The following is a 22,996-nucleotide window of genomic DNA, read 5'->3' as shown; positions in this document are numbered from 1 at the left end:
CTGGGAAGATCCCACATGCCGCGGAGCGGCTGGGCCCGTGAGCCATTGCCGCTGAGCCTGTGCGTCCGGAGCCTTTGCTCCGCAACAGGAGAGGCCACAACAGTGAGACGCCCGTGTACCGCAAAAAAAAAAAAAAAAAAAAGGTACTGTGGCGGATTTAAAGGGGAATGAACAAAATGCTGCCCCAGAGCATTTGTTAATTTCCAGCTATTAAAAAATATCAAAATGGGAATTGAGGATAAACCCTAGAATATGGTTTCAGGCCACTGTCCTTGAGACAGCTGATATACTTGGCCGCTGCACATGAGGCTGGGAGATCGTTAACTGTAGCCATGACCTCTGCTGATGTCTTAAGAAGAAGGGCTGCTTTGAAGGTGCTGTTGCAGGACTTTTCATTTTGCTGGTACCTGTTCAAGTGATCGGTCTCCAGGGCTGCAGCTGTACCCACCCGACTGCATTAGCTGAAGGTAGGGCTAACAGTGAGTGAAAATGGGCCTGGACTGTGGAGCAAAATGACTTGACTCTCCATTTGGAGTTTGGAAAATAATGGCAGGAGTCCCAGCTGTTTAATTTCTAGTCATTTTCTAAGAACATTTGTTCGAAGTTGAGGTGACTGATGAGATGTCTGGAGGGCAGGACCAGAATGTGTGAGAGACATCTAGCAGGAGTAGGTGGCTACGTTCCTAAGCCTCTGACTCTTAAACAGGAGTCTCCCTGCCCCCAGTACACAACCACACTTACACTTTGGTCCTCTGACTTGTGTGGAGTTCATCTGCTGCATATTTGTGCAGATACCAGCTGCTTCCCTGGTTGAACAGGGCTCTTCCAGACTAGGCAGTTGTCGGAGGCATGAGGAGGAAAGGGAAGGGGTACCCTCTGAAGTAGGAATTACAAAGTTTTTTAATGCTGCTGTTGTATTTTATTTACCACTTACTGTCTTTTTTATCATATCAAAGCTTCTCTTATAGTACTCATAGCAGTTGCATTTCAGTTGTATTTTCAGTGAAATTTGTTTTACATTGGCATTCAAAATTGACCTTTCACTGCTTCCTGACTTTTTTTTTTTTTTTTTTTAATGCAAACTGAACCCATGAGGCTTGGATTCTGGTTAAAAACACCATGTTGCTGCTGACAGTAGTGCCCACTATTGTAACAGCATTGATTCTGCTATAGCCTCCGTGACCATGTAAACTAAGTAAATGTCGTTTTCACCCACAAACAGTTGTTCAGCCCCTTGCCACTGTGGTTCTCTAGTCAGTCTTGTGACCAGTGTTTTAGGTGCATGGGATAAAACAGCTCCACCCCTTAGTCTGTTCAAAAGACAGGGAGAGGCCTGGCCAGGAGGGGGCAGCAGGAGTCAGCATCTGTGTTTCAGAGGCCTGGGACTTGAAATCCTGATATTAGAGGTAGGGGGGAGGGACCTTAGATAGTGTAGTTTTGTGGTTTTCATGCTGTTCTGTGGGAAGCGAGCCTTCAGTCCCATTCAGTATTAGGCTTCCAAGTAAGGTGATGTGATTTGAAGAAAGGTTTCGATGATTAAAACGAAAGTCTGAAATCATTGATTTAATCCAACCTCCTGATTTTTTTAAATTTTATTTTTTACAGTAGGTCCTTGTTGGTTATCTGTTTTAAATATAGCGGTGTGTACATATGAATCCCAAACTCCCAATCTATCCTCCCCCCAAGTTCATTGTCTAAGTCTGTGAGACTGTTTCTGTTTTGTAAATAAGTTCATTTGTATCTTTTTTTAGATTCCACATATATCATATATTTGTCTTTCTCTGACTTACTTCACCTAGTATGATAATCTCCAGGCCCATCTATGTTGCTGCAAATGGCATCATTTCATTTTTTTTAATTGACTGACATTCCATTGTACCACATCTTTATCCACTCATCAGTCGATGGACATTCAGGTTGCTTCCATGTCTTGGCTATTGTAAACAGTGCTGCTACAAACACTGGGGTGCTTCTGTCCTTTCGAACCATGTTTTTCTCTGGATATAAGCCCAGGAGTGGGATTGCCAGATCATGTGGTAGCTGTTATTAGTTTAAGGAACCTCCATACTGTTCGCCATAGTGGCTGTACCAATGTATATTCCCACCAACAGTATAGGAGGGTTACCTTTTCTCCACATCCTCTCCATCATTTATTATTTGTAGATTTTTTGATGATGGCCATTCTGTCCAGTGTGAGGTGATATCTCATTATAGTTTTGACTTGCATTTCTCTAATAATTAGCAGTATTGAGCATCTTTCCATGTGCCTTTTGGCCATCTGTATGTCTTCTTTGGAGAAATGTCTATTTAGGTCTTTAGGTCTTCTGCCTTTTTTTTTTTTTTCTGCCTATTTTTTGATTGGGTTGTTTGCTTTTTTTTTTTGACATTGAGCTGCATGAGCTGTTTGTATATTTTGGAGACTAATCCCTTGTCAGTCGCACTGTTTGCGAATATTTTCTCCCATTCTTTGGGTTGTCTTGTTTTGTTTGTGGTTTCCTTTGTTGTGGGAAAAGCTTTTGAGTTTAATTAGGTCCCATTTATTTATTTTTGTTTTTATTTCCATTACTCTGGGAGACGGACTGAAAAAGACATTGATGCAGTTTGTGTCAGTGTATTCTACCTATGTTTCCCTCTAAGAGTTTTATAGTATCCGGTCTTACATTTAGGTCTTTAATCCATTTTGAGTTTGTGATATTTTGTTGAGAAAACCAAGTTTCAGGGAGCAGCAAAGATTCATCCACGGTTACCAGAGAATACAGAAGATTTGAATAAGAAACATTCTCTCCGGCCCCCTTCCCCTCAGTGCTCTTGGGTTTCCAGAAAGCAGCCTTAGATAAATAGTTACTCTAACCTGGTTCTCTTTGAGTTAGCCAAACCAGAAATCTTGGAGAAGAGCTTAGTAGTCACTACCAGAAGGCTTAAACTGTGAGCCCTCCTCTCCCTGGTAACCAAAATCAAAAGGCTTTGATATTGTAATGCAGTATTTTTGTTTTTCTTTTAAACCTTTCATGTACATACAAAGTGTTAATAGCATGAACTAAGTTCAAGTCATGTCTTAAGCTAGTGGGGTGGCAAGGGTGGTGGGGGGAGCATTTTTGACTAGTGCAAATGGGTTAGTCGTGAGCTATCTCAGTGTCCAATTTATATCCGATTTTGTTTGGTATGGAGGAAAAAATCCTGATTTTTATCTGTATAAGTGGAAATAGTCATAGGTTGTCTGCAATCTCTAGTTATGGACAAAACTGAAGTAGATACTTGAAAAAAGATCAAGAGGAATATCCAATACCTGCTTTCAGCCCTTATCCTCCATACATCAGGTAAGAAACACACAAAGGTTATAATCACTAAAATTGTACTATGGTGAGAGCCATAGCACTGAGTTGCAGCTGGGTATGGCGATCCCAGCACCAGGCTTGCACCTTCTGCATCAGCGACCCCTGAGAAGCCCACACAAGCGCAATAATGGAGGCCTTACCTGAGGTCTCAGGCAGCCTAAGCAACGCATGTTTTACATCTGAGTGTACGTGTTATGGACATTTTTTTTTTTTTTTTTGCGGTACGCGGGCCTCTCCCATAGTGGAGCACAGGCTCCGGACGCGCAGGCCCAGCCACTCCGTGGCATGCGGGATCCTTCTGGACCAGGGCACAAACCCATGTCCCCTGCATCGGCAGGCAGACTCTCAACCACTGCGCCACAAGGGAAGCCCTCGACTTTTAAGATGACACTTGAAGCGAATGTTTGCAGGGAACCTCTGAAGCACTGCCACAAGAGCCAGTTTCAGAACCACTCGTTTGGTGGAAAGAACCTGGGGTTTCTGAGCCCACAAACTTGGGCTGGAATCCAGCCCTGCAGCGCCAGCTGAGTTGCCCGTGGGTGGTGAGGAACTGAGCATTTCCTTATCTAGAGCAGAGCACTGGCCACAAAGAGGGGGTTGACAGTGAGTGCCTAGGAAGTGCTCCCCTTTCCACCGTCCATGAAATGAGGTGACATTTCTGTCTCTGGCTGCTGGTGGACATTCTCAATGGTCAGAGCCAGACAGGGCTTCTGTCCCACCATGTATTAAAACTAGATGACTGGCCCTGCCCTGGGTCTTCCACCGTAACATTCTGATCTGAGATAAAATAATTTGCGAGTTTATCACTACTCAAAGACTTTAAAGTTCATATATGAACTTAAAATATATTTTTTTAATGGATGCAAGCCTGCAGGTGCACTGCTGCTTTAAAATCCTATAAAAGCAGTGGGAAAGGGGGCCAAGAGAAAGAAATTGCTGGTTGGGGTGGCATCTAAGAACTCTTGAGTCCTGTGGAGACTGATGTGGCCTCACTTTGCTGAACAGGTGATGAGGTTTAGGTGCCTGACTGAAGACTGACCAAGCCCTAAGATATGCAGACCAGCCAGCTCTCCAGGCTGAGCAGCAGGGGAGGTAGAGCAAGGTGGGCCTTAACCTCTGCAAAGCATGAATGCCTAAGGCACAGGCCTGGACCAGGTTGTGTTCACCACCTGGCAAGCAAGCCCAAAGTTGGAAAAGGAGTGAAGACCTTGCCTTCAGCTGGTCCTCCTTTCATCTCCAATGCCAAAGGAGCCCACGGTGGCTGAACATATTTAAGGCTTCGTCATCCAAATTAAAACAGATGTGAGTTAATTATAAATGGTTCCCCTACTGTATTTTGCCCATTGGAAAATCCGTAGAACTAGAGGTTCTTTCAAGTCACCCAGAAGATTCTGGTACTCACTGGCACATACTCTACTGGGGGCAGCTCCCAGTTTTGAAGTCCCTGTCAGCCCTTGGGACCTGACCTGGGTAGCATAATTCTTTCATTTGAGTTGATAAACCAGCCAACTGCTGCCTCAGACTTCTGCCCCTCAACACATTCTTGGGTGTCCCCAAGGACTATCCATACCTGCTGGCTCTTCTGCCTCTGCAGCTGGCCTTCGAGGCTGCGCCAAACCATCCTTTCCCTGTGCCTACGTTGGTATTGGTGTTCCTGAGGTTCAGTTCTCTGCCCTCCTTCCACACATGCTTCCCTGGAAATTTATAAATCAGGGTACTTAAAATGGAGACACTTTATTAACAACAGTTCCATATGAGTCTCTGCCAGAAATGCAGCGAAGTCATCCTTTCCCAGGGGCTTGGAGAAACTGCTAAGGCATCAGGTGTGCCCACCTGAGCCAGTGTGCAAGGCCACCTCACATGCATACCCTTCCATCCGCCCTGTACAGCTCTGAGGCATTAACTTGGGGACTGGTTCTCATGGGCCTGAGGACTGCCCAGTCTTGTCAGCCGAAAGGAGGGCTGAACCAAAAGGACTGCAGCACGGGCCTTGCCTTTTGTCCTCTGCGTGCAGGATCTAAAGTGCTAGGATGTCAGCATTTCCTTCCCAGTCAGCAGGTGTGAACACTGATGTCACTTTGCCATCCTCTCTCCCAAGCCCAGCTAGGAAGTTAACCTCCTCTTTCCAGACTGTAGTTGAATTCCTCCCCAAGGCAGGTGTCAGGTGTCAAGGCAACTCTTAGCCCAAGAAGCCAGAGCTGGGTGTCTGCCTAGGCACATGCCTGTGTGTGCGCGTAGCTCTGTGCTGCCCTGACCCGGAGATTGTGGGATCTGTGTTCTAGCCCCTTCACTGATGATTTAGGGTGTAGCTTTGACCACTCTACTCTGCTTTAATTTCTCCTCTGCGGGGAAGTTTGTCCAGTCAACGCTCAAAGCTATTGAGGGTCCAATGAGGAAATAGATAATGTTTTACAAAGTCTAGTTGCCCTGCAGCGTGAGGGGTAGCATCCTGCAAAGCCCGCACTTGAACTTCTGCTCTGCCTGAGGCCCCCACCTTACCTGCTTTCACACGTCGTCCAGAGTTGGAAGCGTCAGGAATACTTCTTGTTTCCCAGGCAGCCGTACTGCTCCAAGGCAACAGAACTTCTCTTCTCACCTGTACCTGCTCAGCTGGAGGGAGAAGGGAAACATGTCAGGTCTTTCAGGGGTGATAGGGACTCCCGGCCATCTCCAGCCAAGATGGTCCCCAAGGTGAAATACTTAGGATCCAGCCACTTAAGTGGGTGGAGTGTTACCAGGGACAGGTTCTCCGGCTGGGGTGGGAGCTCTGCCCGGGGCTGCTGGGAGTCTCCGAGAGATGCGCTCCACGGGGTGGCCTCGCTTCCAGGGCAGGTGAGGGCTGGGCAAGCAGTCAGCCGTGCTGGCCCCTTCCCTTCGGGGCTCTGCCGCCTTACCTCCATTCTGGTCAGTGTCTGGATGGGCAGTGGTGATCCCTGAACTTCCCAAACACAAATCTCTTGATGTCTGCCCATCCTGAGAAAGGAGAGGCACCAGAGGTGACTCCCTGGCCAGTTTGTGGTGTTGCCTCTGTCCCCCTAGGGCAATATTTTGCTATCAGCTGCCCTGCCTGGCTTTCTCTCTAGGCATGCAGAGCCGGCCCTGCACCCCATGGGGAGCAGAAAAGTGGGCTTAGGCAGCAGGGCCAGAAGGTGGAGGAGTTGAACTCCTGCCTGCTAAACCACATGACCATGGCCTTAAGCAGGCAGAACACGCCCTCAGAGGGGAATTGCACTCCTCTAGTCTCTGAGTAGGAGCAAACTTTCAAAGGAGCCCTCTGGCACCCTTTCCTCCACGGTGCCCTCAGCCCCACTCTGTACTTCCACAGCCCTGTCTGACCTGAGAGTCCCTCTTACCTGCCCTGCCCCCATGCCCAGAACTCCTCCTGCCTCTCCCCCTCCTTTCCCTTCAGCTCCAAACTCCCCTTGCCTCTGCAAGTCGTCCAGGACAGCCTCACACTAAGGCAATGAAAATACACAAGCCAGAAACAGCACGAATGTCCATCAACAGGGCAAGGGATAAACAGTTTGTGAAAACATTCATCTACAAGCTCTAACAGCAATGAATGAATAAACTAGTTACATATACAAACACACAGATGAAGCTCACATAATACTGAATAGAAAAAAAGAACAAAATTATGTGCTGTATGATTCCATTCTTTAAAAGTTCAAAACCAGGCATAAGTATTATTTCAGGTGCCAAGGTATGGTAACTACGAAAGCCAGGGCCTTGGTCATCTCTAGGGGTTGGAGCGAGCAGGCTGGGGAGGGTAAGTGGGCTTCCAGAGTACTGGAGATGCTTTAGGTACTGATCAGAGTGGTGGGTTTCATGAATGCTCCTCTGATAACTCATCAGCCTCTACAGATTTTTTTTTAACATCTTTATTGCAGTATAAACTACAGATTTTTAATGTACTTTTCTACGTGTATGTTATTTCACAAAGTTCAAAAAACCCAGCCCCTCCACCTTGGGCTTCTCAGGGCATCAGCCCCTTGGTGTGCATACCTCTCATGCAATTGATTGGCCTCAATGGGGAATATCTAGTGGGGAGCTGTCAAGGCCTGAGGAGAAAGGGGTTGGCCCAACTACTCAGGTGGCCCTGGGTCAATGAATGGGGGCCACCTTCATTCCTTCTCCAGGGGGGTGGTCCTGCCCATAGTGCTATCCCTTCCTTGCCCCAGCCTCACTGCATTCCCAGGGAAGTTTGTGTTGATCTGGAGCACTGGCTTCCTGGCTTGGTCAGGCTGGCCTTGAATGGGCCTTACCTGATCTAGGTCTGCTTCTCATGAATGGGATCTGTTATGATGAGTTGCCCCAGTGCCCTAGGTTTAACTTATATGATGAGTTGCCCCAGTGCCCTAGGTTTAACTTATATTGGGTAGGATGCTCTTGGTTTCCACTGTTTGTTTATATAATGTGGTCATCTGCCCACTTACCTAGAGTTGGTGGGGGGTCCTTACAGAGACCCCATGGCTGGGAACCTTTGATTATATACAGGGATACCAGTCAAATAACAAAATATGAATTCCTACTTCATGTCAGGCACCCCAGTAGGCAGAGAAAGCCAGAATCCTGTGCTCATGGAGAAGACTGTTGACAAAAGACAGGTAAGTGTGATGAATGCTGCAGAGCAGTCTGGGGAGCTGTGGGAACTTGCAGCAAGTCAGCAGAGGGGTTCCTAGGGAAGTAATGTATAAACTAAGGCCTGAGGAATGAAGAGGGAAAGAGACAAGAAGCTAATTCACTGAGCATGTACTGTGTGCTAATAAGCCACTTTCGTCATTTCATTTAGTCCAGACAACAACCCTTTGTATTATTATTCCCATTTTACAGATGAAGAAACTGAGGCTCAGAAAGGTGAAGAGCCCTATACAAGGTCACTCAGCTAACATGTGGCAGAATGAGGACTTGAACTCTAGTCTGCATGATTCAAAAGCCAGGCAGTGAGGAGGTTACTGTCAGTCATGGCAAGAAGTGGTGGTGGCATCATTGGATACAGAGGTAGATGTGCAGGCCCAAGAAGGACCCTGAAGAGAGAACTAACAGGACTCAGTGAGCACTGTTGAGGCAAAGGAGGAGGAGGAACCAGACTCCAGGTTTCTGCCTGGATCAACTGGATGGACAGTGATCCATCCAGTTGGATCATTTTGTAAGATGGATCATTTAGTAAGATGGAGACTGGGGAGGAGTAGGTTTAGGGGGAAAAATCATCTAAATTTGATATTCTACTTCAGTTAAAAAAAAAAAAAGATTGGTTGATTAAATGAAAATAAAACAGGGATAATTCCATTCTAGAAACTCCCTCTCTTCATGCCTCCTCGATCCCAGTGTTTTCTACACTCATTTGTTGCCCCTTCTAGTTTTCTAAAGCACCCCAATTCTTTTCTGATCCGTGGGCCCTCTAATAACCAAACCCCAAGCAGATCAGAACTGGGAGGACCACCAAGAGAATGCTGTCCTTGGCCACACCATCTGCTCCCTCAGCAGTGGCCCTCTGGCTCCCTCAGCAGTGGCCCTCTGGCCACCCCATACTTTGTCCGGGTCTCCTGACGCTCCCTCCTCTGCAGAGGCTCTCTGCCAGGGGAGGAGCTGCTCCTATGCCTGAGCTCCTTGGGGTGGAGTTCCCCCCCACCCCCACATCCTCCTAGTACCTAGAACATTTGGTGTGTGCACAGTCTCTGCAGTCACACGGCCCCACACTCAGAAGGACCCTGCCCTCGGTTTAACGCACTTGTATTGCAGTTTTGAAATTCCTACTATATTTAACAAGAGGCCCCATATTTTCATTTTGGACTGGGCCCTGCAAATTCTGTAGCTGGTCCTGTCCATGTGTCTGCATTGTAATGATGCAAGACACTGAGTGGTAGCCTTTCCTATCTGTGGGGATGAACCTTCTTCCATCTAGGAAGACCCACTGTTTTAAATCAGAGGGAAATAAAGCAAAAAAGAGCTCACTTCCTTTGTTTCTGTGAAATACAGTTTTATGTGCAGTTTTATGTTTCTTCATGGATAATAACTTAGGAGAGAACCTTGGGAATAGAATACAGAAGTAACAAATTATGGGCCATTAACTGTGGTTAATTGTTTCTTTATAGCTTAGAGTGGAGGCACGTTTGGGTTGCTTTGGCACTCACAGTTACAGGTAGGGAAGGCGGTCTACTTAAATATAACCTAGGGGGACTTCCCTGGTGGTCCAGTGGTTAAGAATCTGCCTTCCAATGCAGGGGACATAAGTTCGATCCCTGGTCAGGGAACTAATATCCCACATGCTGCGGGGCAACTAAGCCCATGTGCTGCAACTACTGAGCGTGTGAGCCACAACTAGAGAGAAGCCTGCACGCTGCAACTAAGACCCGACACAGCCAAAAATAAAATAAAATAAAAACAAATAAAAAACAAAAACAACAACAACAACAACAAAAAAAAAAAACCTAGGGCCCCTCAGGAGGTGGAGGGAGAGGCAGCTGAGTGATGACCCCAGCCTTGCTTCTGAAGCCAAAACTGCCATCAAGGCCTCACCTCCATCGTGCTCCGGGTGAGAAGGGAGCAGCAGTGCAATAAAGAAAAGTGTCTGGGCTGCAGAGTGGGGAGAAGCACACAGGAAGGACAACAGTGTCACCTGCTGAGGGTGTGTGTGTCCCGGGGAAGTCGGGGGTTTAGTTCTGAAGAAGGCTCTCCAAATGTCGTGCTCAGAGGGAGGTGTGGGCTGGGGTTGGACGTGTGAGAGTCGAGGCAGAGCGATGGAACGGAAGCAGTGGATGGGAAGGAGCTCCACCCAAGAGAGAACAGGCGGCCAAGGACTGAGCTAAAGGCCAGGGAGAAGAAATGAGCTGCCAAAGGGGGCAGGAAGGACAAGAAAAAGGAAAATGAAGGCAATATGGTGCCAAACAATAGGGAAGAAAGTATTTCAGGAAGCACCAGCCCTGAAGGATAAATAAAAGCCAGCCCCATGGAGAGAAGGGGAAAAGAAGGGCAGAGAGAAGAAGCTCACAGTCCAGAAGGCAGAGAGCCCTGAGTTCTGGGAGCTGGAACTCAGTTGCAGGTGGAACTGGAAGGGGGAGAGGAGGCGTGAAGGCAGGTGGATCAAGAGGGGCCTCAGTAAGGAGTTTGGACACAATCCTGAGGGTCAGCGGAGAGTTTGGTTTTGCCTGTCTTTTAAATTAGAAACAAAATGCATGCTCCTTGTAAATAAAACAAGACGACCACCCGCCACCAAAACAAACTCTAGCAACAAAGAAATGTGTATGTTAACAAGTGAAAGTTCCTGTGCCAAATCCCCCGTCCTCAGCTAGCACTTTGGTGTTATCATTCCAGACCTCTTCCTGCCACTCACAAACTTCATTACTTTTGTGAAAACAGGATTATGCTACCTATAATTTCTGCAACTTCCCTTACTGAATTAGCAGTAATCTTGAGTTTCCTTCTGGGTGGTTACACGCAGATGTGCCCCCCGGTTTGAATGGCTGTACAGTCCTCCACAGCCCAGATATACTTGTATCCTAGGATGCTGATTTATTTTCTTGAACCTAACATGGCTACTGAGGTGCCTAAGGAGAGGAGTCTTCCCTAGGGGCACTAAGTCCCAGTCTGGTTCTGCCATTAAGTACCTAGCTCTGGGGAGGACACGGCCCCTACTGGGCCTCAGTTTCCTCATCCACTGTGTGCCAGGCACTATTATCTCATAAAACACGAGTGTTAATATTTCTCATCGATGAAGGGCTTTAGGTAGAGGAATGTAATGATCAGATTTGTGCTTCAGAAAGATCACTCGGGCTGCAGTATGAAAAATTATTTGCGCTTTCTTCTCATCCATATTTGTAAAAAAAATCTTACCAATCTTTCAAGGCCTAGTTCAGATTTTCCCTCTTCCAGAAGTTCCCTCTCCATCATGCCTTACCTCTTAATTGGAATTCTCCTCTACCTGGTTCTCCCCCTAAAACATAAAACCCCTTGAAATTGAGAATATTTTTCATCCTCACACGCTTTACAGGAATAGGTCTATACGAGGACTTAATAAGTCTTTGCAGAACTGTCCATGCACTAAAAAAATCATTTTGGTGGGACAAAAGAAGGAATAAATGAGCCACTCAATACTTGTTTGGGACTCGAGGCTTCGTTTGATAAGGAGTTTATCCACAAGCCTCAAGATGTGTATGATTAAGCACTGCAGGAGGTGTTTTCCTGTCTCTGAAAGGTTCTGACCTGCCCTGCCTGGAGTGCTGATGTTGAATAAAACTGTCTGGGAAAGAGGCACTAAGGCCAGCCTGGTTTGTGGTCACACGGCTTTAATAATATCCTGCAACTCTGAAGCCTGAGAGCTTCCTTTTCACCTTGCACAATACACTGACAGCTTTGCCTTCACTGGACTATTGCTATATAGGAATGAGTGACAGTGACTTGCTTTTTCTTTTCTTTTGAAAGTTTTGCCCATTAAATACATTTTTCTTAGATCCATGCAGTTTAGAATTATGGAAATAAAAAGCTTATACTGAACACCTATTCTGTGCTTGAAGATCAGTTCTTCTGTTTCATAATTTAAAATAACTCAGTATAAAAACAGAAATAAACAGGACCTAATCAAACTTACAAGCCTTTGCACACCAAAGGAAACCATAAACAAAACGAAAAGACAACTCAATGAATGGAAGGAAATATTTGCAAATGACACGACCAGCAAGGGATTAATCTCCAAAATATACAAACAGCTCATGCAGCTCAATATCAGAAAAAAAACCCAATCAAAAAATGGGCAGAAGACCTAAATAGACATTTCTCCAAAGAAGACATACAGATGGCCAAGAAGCACATGAAAAGATGCTCAACATCGCTAATTATTAGAGAAATGCAAATCAAAACTACAATGAGGTACCACCTCACACTGGTCAGAATAGCCATGATTAAAAAGTCTACAAATAAGAAATGCTGGAGAGGATGTAGAGAAAAGGGAACTCTCTTACACTGTTGGTGGGAATGTAAACTGGTACAGCCACTATGGAGAACAGTATGACGGTTCTTTAAAAAATTGAAAATAGAGTTGCCACATGATCAAGCAATTCCACTCCTGGGCGTATATCTAGAGAAAAACGTAATTCGAAAAGATACATGCACCCCAGTGTTCATTGCAGCAATATTTACAATAGCCAATAAATGGAAGCAACCCAAATGTCCATCAACAGAGGAATGGATGAAGAAGATGTACATATATACAATGGAATATTACTCAGCCATAAGAAAGAGTGAAATGCCATTTGCAGCAACATGGATGGACCTAGAGATTATCATACTAAGTGAAGTCAGACAAAGACAAATATCCTATGATATCACTTATACGTGGGATCTAAAAAATGGGATCTAAAAAAATGATACAAATGAACTTATTTACAAAACAGAAACAGATTCACAGACTTCAAAAACAAACTTATGGTTGCCAAAGGGGAAAAGTGGGGAGAGAAATAAATTAGGAGTTTGGGATTAACATATACACACTACTATATGTAAAATAATCAACAGGGACCTATTGTATAGCACAGGGAACTCTACTCAATAATGTGTAATAACCTGTATGGGAAAAGAATCTGAAAAAGAATGGATATATGCATATGCATAGCTGAAACACTACACCTGAAACTAACACAACATTGTAAATCAGCTATACTCTAATATAAAATAAAAAGTAAATTAAAAAAATAAAAAGTCATTTACACAAAATATCTTATCATCTAAGGAAAGGCTGGAAATTTTCTGTGACTTCTATAGAGTCTATAACCAAGAACAATAAGCCTAAGTAATCCAGAGATTTCTGGATTTAATTTAAAAAAGCATTTCACTGGGTATAAGTTAAAAATTATTCTGAAAACAGGTACCTGTCTCCGCGAGTGTGGTGGGGTCAGGGATTCACTGAGAAGGACCACAAGAAAAACTCTGGAGTGACAGTCATATTTTACAATTCTATATGGGATACACATGTGAACATACTTGTCAAAACTCACCAAATGGTGTACTTACAATTTGTCCACTTCACTGTACATGAATTTTTTTATATGAAAGCAGCCCTTGTCTTCTAGAGAACTCATTCTCCTCACAGGACTTATTTTTTTTAAGACAATTTTTTTTAGAGCAGTTTGTTTTTAATTTATTTATTTTTGGCTGCATTGGGTCTTCGTTGCTGCGTGTGGGCTTTCTCTAGTTGCGGTGAGCAGGGGCTACTCTTCGTTGGCAGTGCACGGGCTTCTCATTGCAGTGGCTTTTCTTGTTGTGGAGCACAGGCTCTAGGTGCGCGGGCTTCAGTTGTTGTGGTGCGTCGGCTCAGTAATTGCGGTGCGTGGTCTCCAGGGCGCGTGGGCTCAGTAGTTGTGGCTCGTGGGCTGTAGAGCACAGGCTCAATAGTTGTGGCATACAGGTTTAGCTGCTCTGCAGCCTGTGGGATCTTCCTGGACCAGGGATCGAACCCACGTCCCCTGCATTGGCAGGCGGATTCTTACCCACTGCGCCACCAGGGAAGTCCCTAGAGCAGTTTTAGGTTCACAGCAAAATTGAGAAGAACTGACAGAGATTTCCCATATATTCCCTACCCCCACGTATGCTCAGCCTGCCCCATTATCAACATCACTCACTAGAGTAGTACATTTGTTATAACTGATGAACCTACATTGACATATCATAATTGCCCAAAGTCTATGGTTTACATTAGGGTTTACTTTTGGTTTTGTATATTCTATGGGTTTGGGCAAATATATAATGACATACCAGGATTGTAGTATCATACAGAACAGTTTCACCACGCTAAAAATCCTCTGTGCTCTGCCTATTCATCCTTCCCTCCCCTCTAACCTCTGGCAACCACTAATCTTTTTACTATCTCCATAGCTTTGTGTTTTCCAGAATGTCACACTGTTGGAATCATACAGTAGGTAGCCTTTTCAGATTGGCTTCTTTCACTTAGTAATATGCATTTAAGGTTCCTTCATTTTTTTTTCAGGGCTTGAGATGCATTTCTTTTTAGTGTTGAAAAATAATCCACTGTCTGTAGGTACCACAGTTCATTTATCCATTCAACTACTGAAGGGCATCTTGGTTGCTTCTGAGTTTTGGCAATTATGAATAAAGCCGCTACAAACATCGTATGCAGGTTTTTATGTGGACATAGTTTTCAGCTCCTTTGGGTAAACCATATATGAAGTTTACCTGAAAAAAAAAAACAACCCTCTACACAAACATTAAATTCTAGTTAGACGTACGCATGCTGAAGCATTAAGGAGTGTAGTGTATTTATGTCTGCAACTTACTTTGAAATGCATAAAAAAATCATTTATGGATGGATAGAGGGATGGATAGGTAGACAGATATATGATAAAGCAATATAGTAAAATGTAAATTGTAAAGTCTAGATGATGAATATATTGGTTTTTACCATAAAATTCTTTCAACTCTCTTGTATGTTTGAAATTTTTCATTAAAAAATGTTGGAAAAAATTATTCTGAAGCGTATGTCTTACTCTCATATTAGATGCATCTCAGAAAGTCAACCAGTACCTACAGTCATCTGGCTGTACCCAGCAGCTCTAAACTATAACTAAAGACACACTAAGAAGGCAAAAGAGTGCCAAGTCAAGGTCCTTAAGGCAGTCCTGCCTCTGGAAAGGACAGTGATGTGAACTGGTGTAAGACAGCTGAGGTTACTAAGTCACTAACCAAGGTGCTTCCTATACAGTCATAGGGGTGACCTGTGAGTTGAGAGATGAAACAAAAACTAATTCTAGCAGCAACTAATGATGATAATTATGCTAAGAGGGTGGATAATGTTCAAAGTCAGCCCCTGCCACGCTCATGTGTCCTATTGTTAACATCTACCTGCTTGTTGGAATATAGCCTCCACTTCAGAGAGGACCAGGGTCAAGAGGAAGAGAAGTCCTCATCTCCAAACTTATTGGACCTGGAAAATGTAGGGGAGGCAGGGGTAGAACTGTGGAAAATGAGAAAGATACTAAGGAATCTGTGTAATAAACAGCTAACATGAACCCCATTCTAAACTTGTATATTACATTTCTCTTCTAGCAACATGCTAAAAAGGCAGCAAAGGAGGGTGGGTCAGAGCAGCAGTTCCCATAGTATAGTATGGGGTACTCTAGGGTCTCTAAGACTTTCAGAGAATCATGAGGTCAAAACTATTTTTATAAGTTTCATTTGTCTTTTCACTTGCCTTCTCCTGTAAGTGTACAGTAGAGTTTCCAAAGGCTGCATAACATGATATTTTAACACATTAAATGCAGAAGCAGGTTTGAGAATCCAGCTGTCTTTTTTCCAGCAGTCTTCTTTAAGTCAGACGTTAAAGAAATTTGCAAAAATGTAAAACAATGCCACTCCTCTAACCTTTTTAGAAAATAGTTATTTTTCATAAAGACATTATGTATGTTAATGTGTAGTTTTTTATTTTTTATTTTAAAATGAGTTAATACTTTAAAGTTTCACAATTTCAATTTCTAATATAAAATTTGATAGATATAACTCACATAAACAAAGGCTCTTTGGAGGTCCTTTTATTTAAAGTTTTACTGATGTATAATTTACATACAGTACACAAATCTTAAACATTCAGCTCAATTCATTTTTACATATGTATATACCATGTAACCTCCACCACATTCAAGTTATAGGCCATTTCCATCATCATGGAAGGACTCACCAATCCACCAGAGGTCACCATTATTCTGATTTCTGTCATCATAGATTAGTTTTGCTTGTTCTTAACTTCATACGAATGGAATCATAATATGTATACTTTTGTGTCTGGCTTTTTTCTCTCAGCATAGCGTTCTTGAGATTCATACATGTCATTCTGTATATTAATAGTCTGTTCATTTTTATTATTGCCAGTAATATTCCATTGTACAACTATATCACATATTGTTTTCTTTTCCTGTTGATAGACATTTGGATTTTGTCCAGTTTTTGACTATTATGAATAAAGCTGCTATGAACATTCTTGTACAAGTCTTTGGTGGCCATATGAATTAATTTTTCTTAAGCATATGCCTGGATGTGGAATTGTTGGGTTCCACAGTAGGTCTATGTTTGGCTTTATTAGAAGCTGCCAAATCATAATGGATGAGAATTCCAATTACTCCACATCCTCAGCAACACTTGATAATGAAAGTTTAAAATTTTTTAATCCATTCTGCTAAATGTAGTGTTATGGTTTTAATTTGCATTTCTTTGATATTATTCTGAGTTCCTTTTAATACATTAATTGGTCATTTGAATATCCTCTTTCATGAAATGCTTGTTCAAATCTTTAGTTCATTTTAAAAAGACAAATACTATATCACTTATATGTGGAATCCAAAAAATGATACAAATGAACTTCTTTACAAAACAGAAATAGACTCGCAGACATAGAAAACAAACTTATGGTTACCGACGGGGATAGCAAGGGGTGGGGAGAGATAAATTAGGAGTTTGGGATTAACAGATACACATTACTATATATAAAATAGATAAACAACAAGGACCTACTGTACAGCATAGGGAAGTATAATCAATATCTTAAAATAACTTATAATGGGAAAGAATCTAAAAAAGGATATATGTGTGTATATGTATATATGTATGTACATACATACACACACACAGATAACTGAATCACTTTGCTGTATACCTGAAATTAATACAACAATGTAAATCAACTATACTTCAATTTTAAAAAAGCTTTAAAAAAACCTCTACCTCAAATCCTAAAGAAAAAAAAAAGATGAATAGGAAAAAAAATTATCTTTTGCTTATTGATTTGTAGAATTTCTTTGTATATTCTGTATATGAATTCTTTATCATTCTATAGCTGGCCTATTTACTTTCTTCATGATGTGTTTTGATGATCAGATGTTCTAAATTAAGTCAAATTTATCAATCTTTCTTATTTGGTTTAGTGTATTTTGTGATCTGATTAAAAACTTTATTTACCACAATACCAGGAAAATAATCTCCTATGCTTTTATTTGGAAGTTTGATTGTTTTAGCTTTATGATATACTTAACAAATTTGTGTGTTTGAGTTAAGGGTCAGGCTTTACTTTTCTCCATACACACAATAAGTTGTTCCAAAATCATTCCCCCATGTAATTACAGTGGCACCTTTGATGTAAATCAAGAAAACATATATCTGTGGGTCTATTTACGGATTCTTTGTTCTGTTCCAGTGGTATATTTATCTCTCCTTGCTCCAAAAGTACTCTGTTAATAACAGTAGTTTTGTAGTAAATGTTGAAATATGCTGGTTAAGTCTTCCAACTTTGTTTGAGAACCAGTAATTTTTTTATTAAAAATTTTTTTCTTTATCAAGATTTCTTAGATATTCTAGGTCCTTTGTATGTCCATATACATTTTGGCTCAGTCAGTTTTTCAGAATATAAAGGGGTCCTGAGACCAAAAACTCTGAGAGCTGCTAACTGAAAGTATGGGCTCAAATGCTGGAAGCCCAGGATCAAATCTCAGTTTTTGCCATCTATTAGTTGTGGGAACTTGGCAAAGAATTTAATTTTTCCATGTCTCTGTTTCCTCATCTGTAAGTTGGGACAACAATAGTATCTATAATATAGGGTTGTGTCCATCAAATGTTAAACATTATGTGAATGTTTTTGTATTTGTTAAAATAAATGGGGCAGGTACACTGAATTTTTTTTTTTTTTAAGAGTAGGAAGTCAAAGAAAAAACCTAAAGAATCAGAAGGAAATATGTAACCTTTTGACAATCTCAGGGTACTTAGTTGGAATCCAGTTGTATCAGCTTCATATAAAAATAAAAATATACAACACAACTGTACAAAATCTATGGGATGCAGCAAAAGCAGTTCTTAGAGGTAAGTTCATAGTGATACAGGCCTTCCTCAAAAAAAACAAGAAAAATCTCAAACAACCTAACTTTACAACCACCTAAATTAGGAAAAGAACAAAAAAATGTATCAGCTTCATATAAAAATAAAAATATACAACACAACTGTACAAAATCTATGGGATGCAGCAAAAGCAGTTCTTAGAGGTAAGTTCATAGTGATACAGGCCTTCCTCAAAAAAAACAAGAAAAATCTCAAATAAACAACCTAACCTACCACCTAAAAGAATTAGAAAAAGAAGAACAAACAAAACCTAAAGTCAGCAGAAGAAAGGAAATAATAAAGATCAGAGAGAGATAAATAAAAGGGATTAAAAAACAACAGAAAAATCAATAAAACCAAGAGCTGGTTCTTCGAAAGGGTAAGCAAAATTGACAAAACTCTGGGTAGGCTCACCAAGAAGAAAAGAGAGGACCCAAATAAAATAAGAAATGAAAGAGAAGAAATAATAAAGAGTACCATAGACATAAAAAAAAAACCCATAAGAGAATACTATGAACAATTATATGCCAACAAATTGGACAACCTAGAAGAAATGGACAAGTTTCTAGAAACATACAGCCCACCAAAACTGAATCAAGAAGAAACAGAAAATTTGAACAGACTGATCACTAGAAGTGAAATAGAATCTGTAATTTAAAAAAACAAAAACAAAAAAACAAACTCCCTACAAACCAAAGTCCAGGACCAGATGGCTTCACTGGGGAATTCTTTCAAACATACAAATAAGAACTTACACTGATCCTTCTCAAACTCTTCCAAAAGACTGAAGAGGAGGGAATACTCCCAAAGTCATTCTATGAAGCCACTATCACCCTGATACCAAAACCAGACAAACACCAAAAAAGAAAATTACAGGCCAATATCAGCAAATCTGTATCTGTACTGATGACTATATTAATCTATTATCTATGAATATATTGATCTATAGCTATATACTGATATCTATATCTATATTTGATAAATATAGATGCAAAAATTCTCAACAAAATATTAGTAAACAGAATCTGACAACACATGAAAAAGGATCATATACCACAATCAATTTGGATTCATCCCAGGGTCACAAGGATGGTAAAACATACACAAAATCAGTGTGATACACCACATCAACAAAAGAGAAGACAAAAACCACATGGTGATCTCAACAGATACAGGAAAAGCATTTGATAAAATTTAACATCCATTATGATAAAAACTCTTACCAAAGTGGGTATAGAGAGAACATATCTCAACATGATAAAAGCTATTTATGACAAACCCATAGCCAACATAAAACTCAATGGTAAAAAGCTGAAAGAAAGCCTTCCCACTAAAATCTGGAACACAACAAGGATGCCCACTCTGACCACTTCTTTTCAACATAGTACTGGAAGTCCTAGCCACAGCAACCAGAAAAGAAAAAGAAATAAAAGGTATCCAAATTGGAAGAGAAGAGGTAAAATTGTCCTTATATGCAAATGACATGATACTATATATAGGAAACCATACAGAATCCACACAAAAACTACTAGAACTGATTTTTAAAAAATTCAGCAAGGTAGCAGAATACAAGATTAACATACAGAAACCTGCTGCATTTCTTTACACTAACAATGCAATATCAGAAAGAGAAAGTAAAAAAAAAAAATCACATTTAAAATCGCATCAAAAAAACCCCCAAGGGCTTCCCTGGTGGCGCAGTGGTTGAGAGTCTGCCTGCGGATGCAGGGCATACGGGTTCGTGCCCCAGTCCAGGAAGATCCCACATGCCGCGGAGCGGCTGGGCCCGAGAGCCACGGCCGCTGAGCCTGTGCTCCGCAACGGGAGAGGCCACAACAGTGAGAGGCCCATGTACTGCAAAAAAAAAAAAAAAAAAAAACCCAAAAAACAAAAAACTTAGGAATAAACCTGATCAAGGAAGTGAAAGACTTATATGCCAAGAACTATAAAACACTGATAATGGAAACTGAAGATGATTGAACTAAATGGAAAGATATCCCATGCTGTTGGACTGGAAGAATCAATATTGTTAAAATGGCCATACTACCAAAAACAATCTACAGATTTAACGTGATCCCTATCAAATTACCCATGACATTCTTCACAGAATGTGAAAATCCTAAAATTTATATGGAACCATAAAAGACCCAGAATTGCCAAAGCAGTCCTGAGGAAACAGAACAAAGTGAAGGCATAACCCTCCCAGACTTCAGACAATACTACAAAGGTACAGTAATCAAAACTGCATGGTATTGGCACAAAAAAAGACACACGGATCAGTGCAACAGAATAGAGAGCCCAGAAATAAACGCACACACCTATGGTCAATTGATCTTTGACAAACGAGGCAAGAATATACAATGGAGAAAAGACAATCTCTTCAGCAAGTGGTGTTGGGCTAGCTGGACAGCCACATGTTAATCAATGAAGTTAGAACACACCCTCACACCATACACAAAAATAAACTCAAAATGTCTTAAAGACTTAAATATAAGACAAGACACCATAAAACTTCTAGAAGAGAACAAAGGCAAAACACTCTGACATAAATCATATAAATGTTTTCTTAGGTCAGTCTCCCAAGGCAATAGAAATAAAAGCAAAACTAAACAAATGGGACCTAATCAAATTTATAAGCTTTTGCACAGCAAAGGAAACCATAAACAAAATGAAAAGACAACCTACAAATTGGGAGAAAATATTTGCAAATGATGTGACCGATAAGGGCTTTAATTTCCAAAATATACAAACAGCTCATACAATTCAATAACAAAAAAAACAAACAACCCAATCAAAAAAATGGGCAGAAGACCTAAATAGACATTTCTCCAAAGAAGACATACAGATGGCCAACAGGCACAGGAATAAATGCTCATCATCACTAATTATTAGTCACATCACATCAAAACTACAATGAGGTACCACCTCACACTGGTCATGGCCATCATTAAAAAATCTACAGAAAAGAAATGCTGGAGAGGGTGTAGAGAAAAGGGAACTCTCTTACACTGTTGGTGGCAATGTAAACTGGTGCAGCCACTATGGAGAACAGTATGGAGGTTCCTTAAAAAACTAAAAATAGAGTTGCCATATGATCCAGCAATTCCACTCTTGGGCATATATGCAGACAAAACTATAATTCAAAAAGATACATGTACCCCTATGTTCATAGCAGCACTATTTACAATAGCCAAGACATGGAAACAACCTAAATGTCCATCAACAGATGAATGGATAAAGAAGATATGGTATATATGTATAATGGAATACTACTCAGCCATAAAAAAGAATGAAAGCCATTTGCAGCAACGTGGATGGATCTAGAGATTATCACACTAAGTGAAGTAAGTCAGAGAAAGACAAATACCATAAGATATCACTTATATGTGGGATCTAAAATGCAACACAAATGAACATATCTATGAAACAGACTCACAGACATAGAGAACAGACTACTTGTGGTTGTTGAGTGGGGGATGAGGGAGGGAAGTATTGGGAGTTTGGGATTAGCAGATGCAAACTATTATATATAGGATGGAGAAACAACAAGGTCCTACTGTATAGCACAGGGAACTATATTCAATATCCTGCAATAAAGCATAATGGAAAAGAATATGAAAAAGAATATATATGTATAACTGAGTTACTTTACTGTACAGAAATTAACACAACATTGTAAATCAACTGTACTTCAATAAAAGTTTTTTTTAAAGTAATAACAGAACGCAATGTGGGAAATTCACATATATGTGGAAATCACGCAACACACTCCAAAATAACCAATAGGTCAAAGAAGAAATCACAAGGAAAATTAGGAAATACTTTGAGATAAATGAAACAAGAACACAATGTATCAAAAGTTACAATGCAGCTAAAGCTTAGAGGGAAATTTATAGCTATAAATGCTATATTAAAAAAGACCTCGGGCTTCCCTGGTGGCGCAGTGGTTGAGAGTCCGCCTGCCAGTGCAGGGGACACGGGTTCGTGCCCTGGTCCGGGAAGATCCCACATGCCGCGGAGCAGCTGGGCCTGTGAGCCATGGCCGCTGAGCCTGCGTGTCCGGAGCCTGTGCTCCACAATGGGAAAGACCACAACAGTGAGAGGCCCGTGTACCGCAAAAAAAAAAAAAAAAAAAAAAAAAAAGACCTCAAATTAATTACCTAACTGCACACCTTAAGAAACTAAAAAAAAAAAAGATGTGCAAACTAAACCTATCGGAAGCAGAAGGAAGGAAACAATACAAATTCAAGCAGAAATAAATGAAGTAGAGAACAGAAAAACAATAGAAAAATCAATGAAATAAAAAGATTCTTTGAAAAGATCAACAAACTTGACAAACCATTAGCTGGAAAGGCCAAGAAAAAAAGAGAAAAGACTCAAATTACTAAAATCTGGAATGAAAGAGGGATGTTATAATCACTCTTACATCAATAAAAAGGATTATAAGGGAATTTTATGAACAAATGTATGCCAACAAATTAGATAACCTAGATGAAATGGAAATATTTCTATAAAGACACAAACTACTGAAATGGACTCAAGAAGAAAAAGAAAGTCTGAATAGGTCTATAACAAGCAAAAGGATTGATCAGTAATCAAAACTTCCCACAAAGAAAAGCCCAGAACCAGATAGCTTCACTGTTGAATTCTACCAAACACATAAACAAGAATTCACAAACTTTTTTTTAAAAAAAAACATTTATTTATTTATTTTTGGCTGCGCAGGGTCTTAGCTGCAGCATGTGCATCTTCGTTACAGCATGCAGGATCTTTAGTTGCGGCACGTGAACTCTTAG

The 22,996-nt window shown here is 41.2% G+C and overlaps 1 long non-coding RNA gene across 2 annotated transcripts in view; it reads right to left on the bottom strand.

Moving 5' to 3' along the window:
• Window positions 1-30: 30 nt before the first annotated feature.
• Window positions 31-22,996, bottom strand: part of LOC102976425 (uncharacterized) — a 41,114-nt gene continuing 18,148 nt past the window's right edge. For both annotated transcript variants that reach the window (XR_003677334.2, XR_003677335.2), the window contains 2 exons: window positions 5,835-5,945; window positions 31-5,029 (listed from right to left, as the gene is read on the bottom strand). This is a non-coding gene — a long non-coding RNA (uncharacterized lncRNA). The remainder of the gene's footprint in view (window positions 5,030-5,834; window positions 5,946-22,996) is intronic.

This window comes from Physeter macrocephalus, chromosome 19 (genome assembly GCF_002837175.3).
Source record: "Physeter macrocephalus isolate SW-GA chromosome 19, ASM283717v5, whole genome shotgun sequence".
Classification (NCBI taxonomy): Eukaryota; Metazoa; Chordata; class Mammalia; order Artiodactyla; family Physeteridae; genus Physeter; species Physeter macrocephalus.
This window is presented reverse-complemented; position numbering and strand designations above follow the sequence as displayed.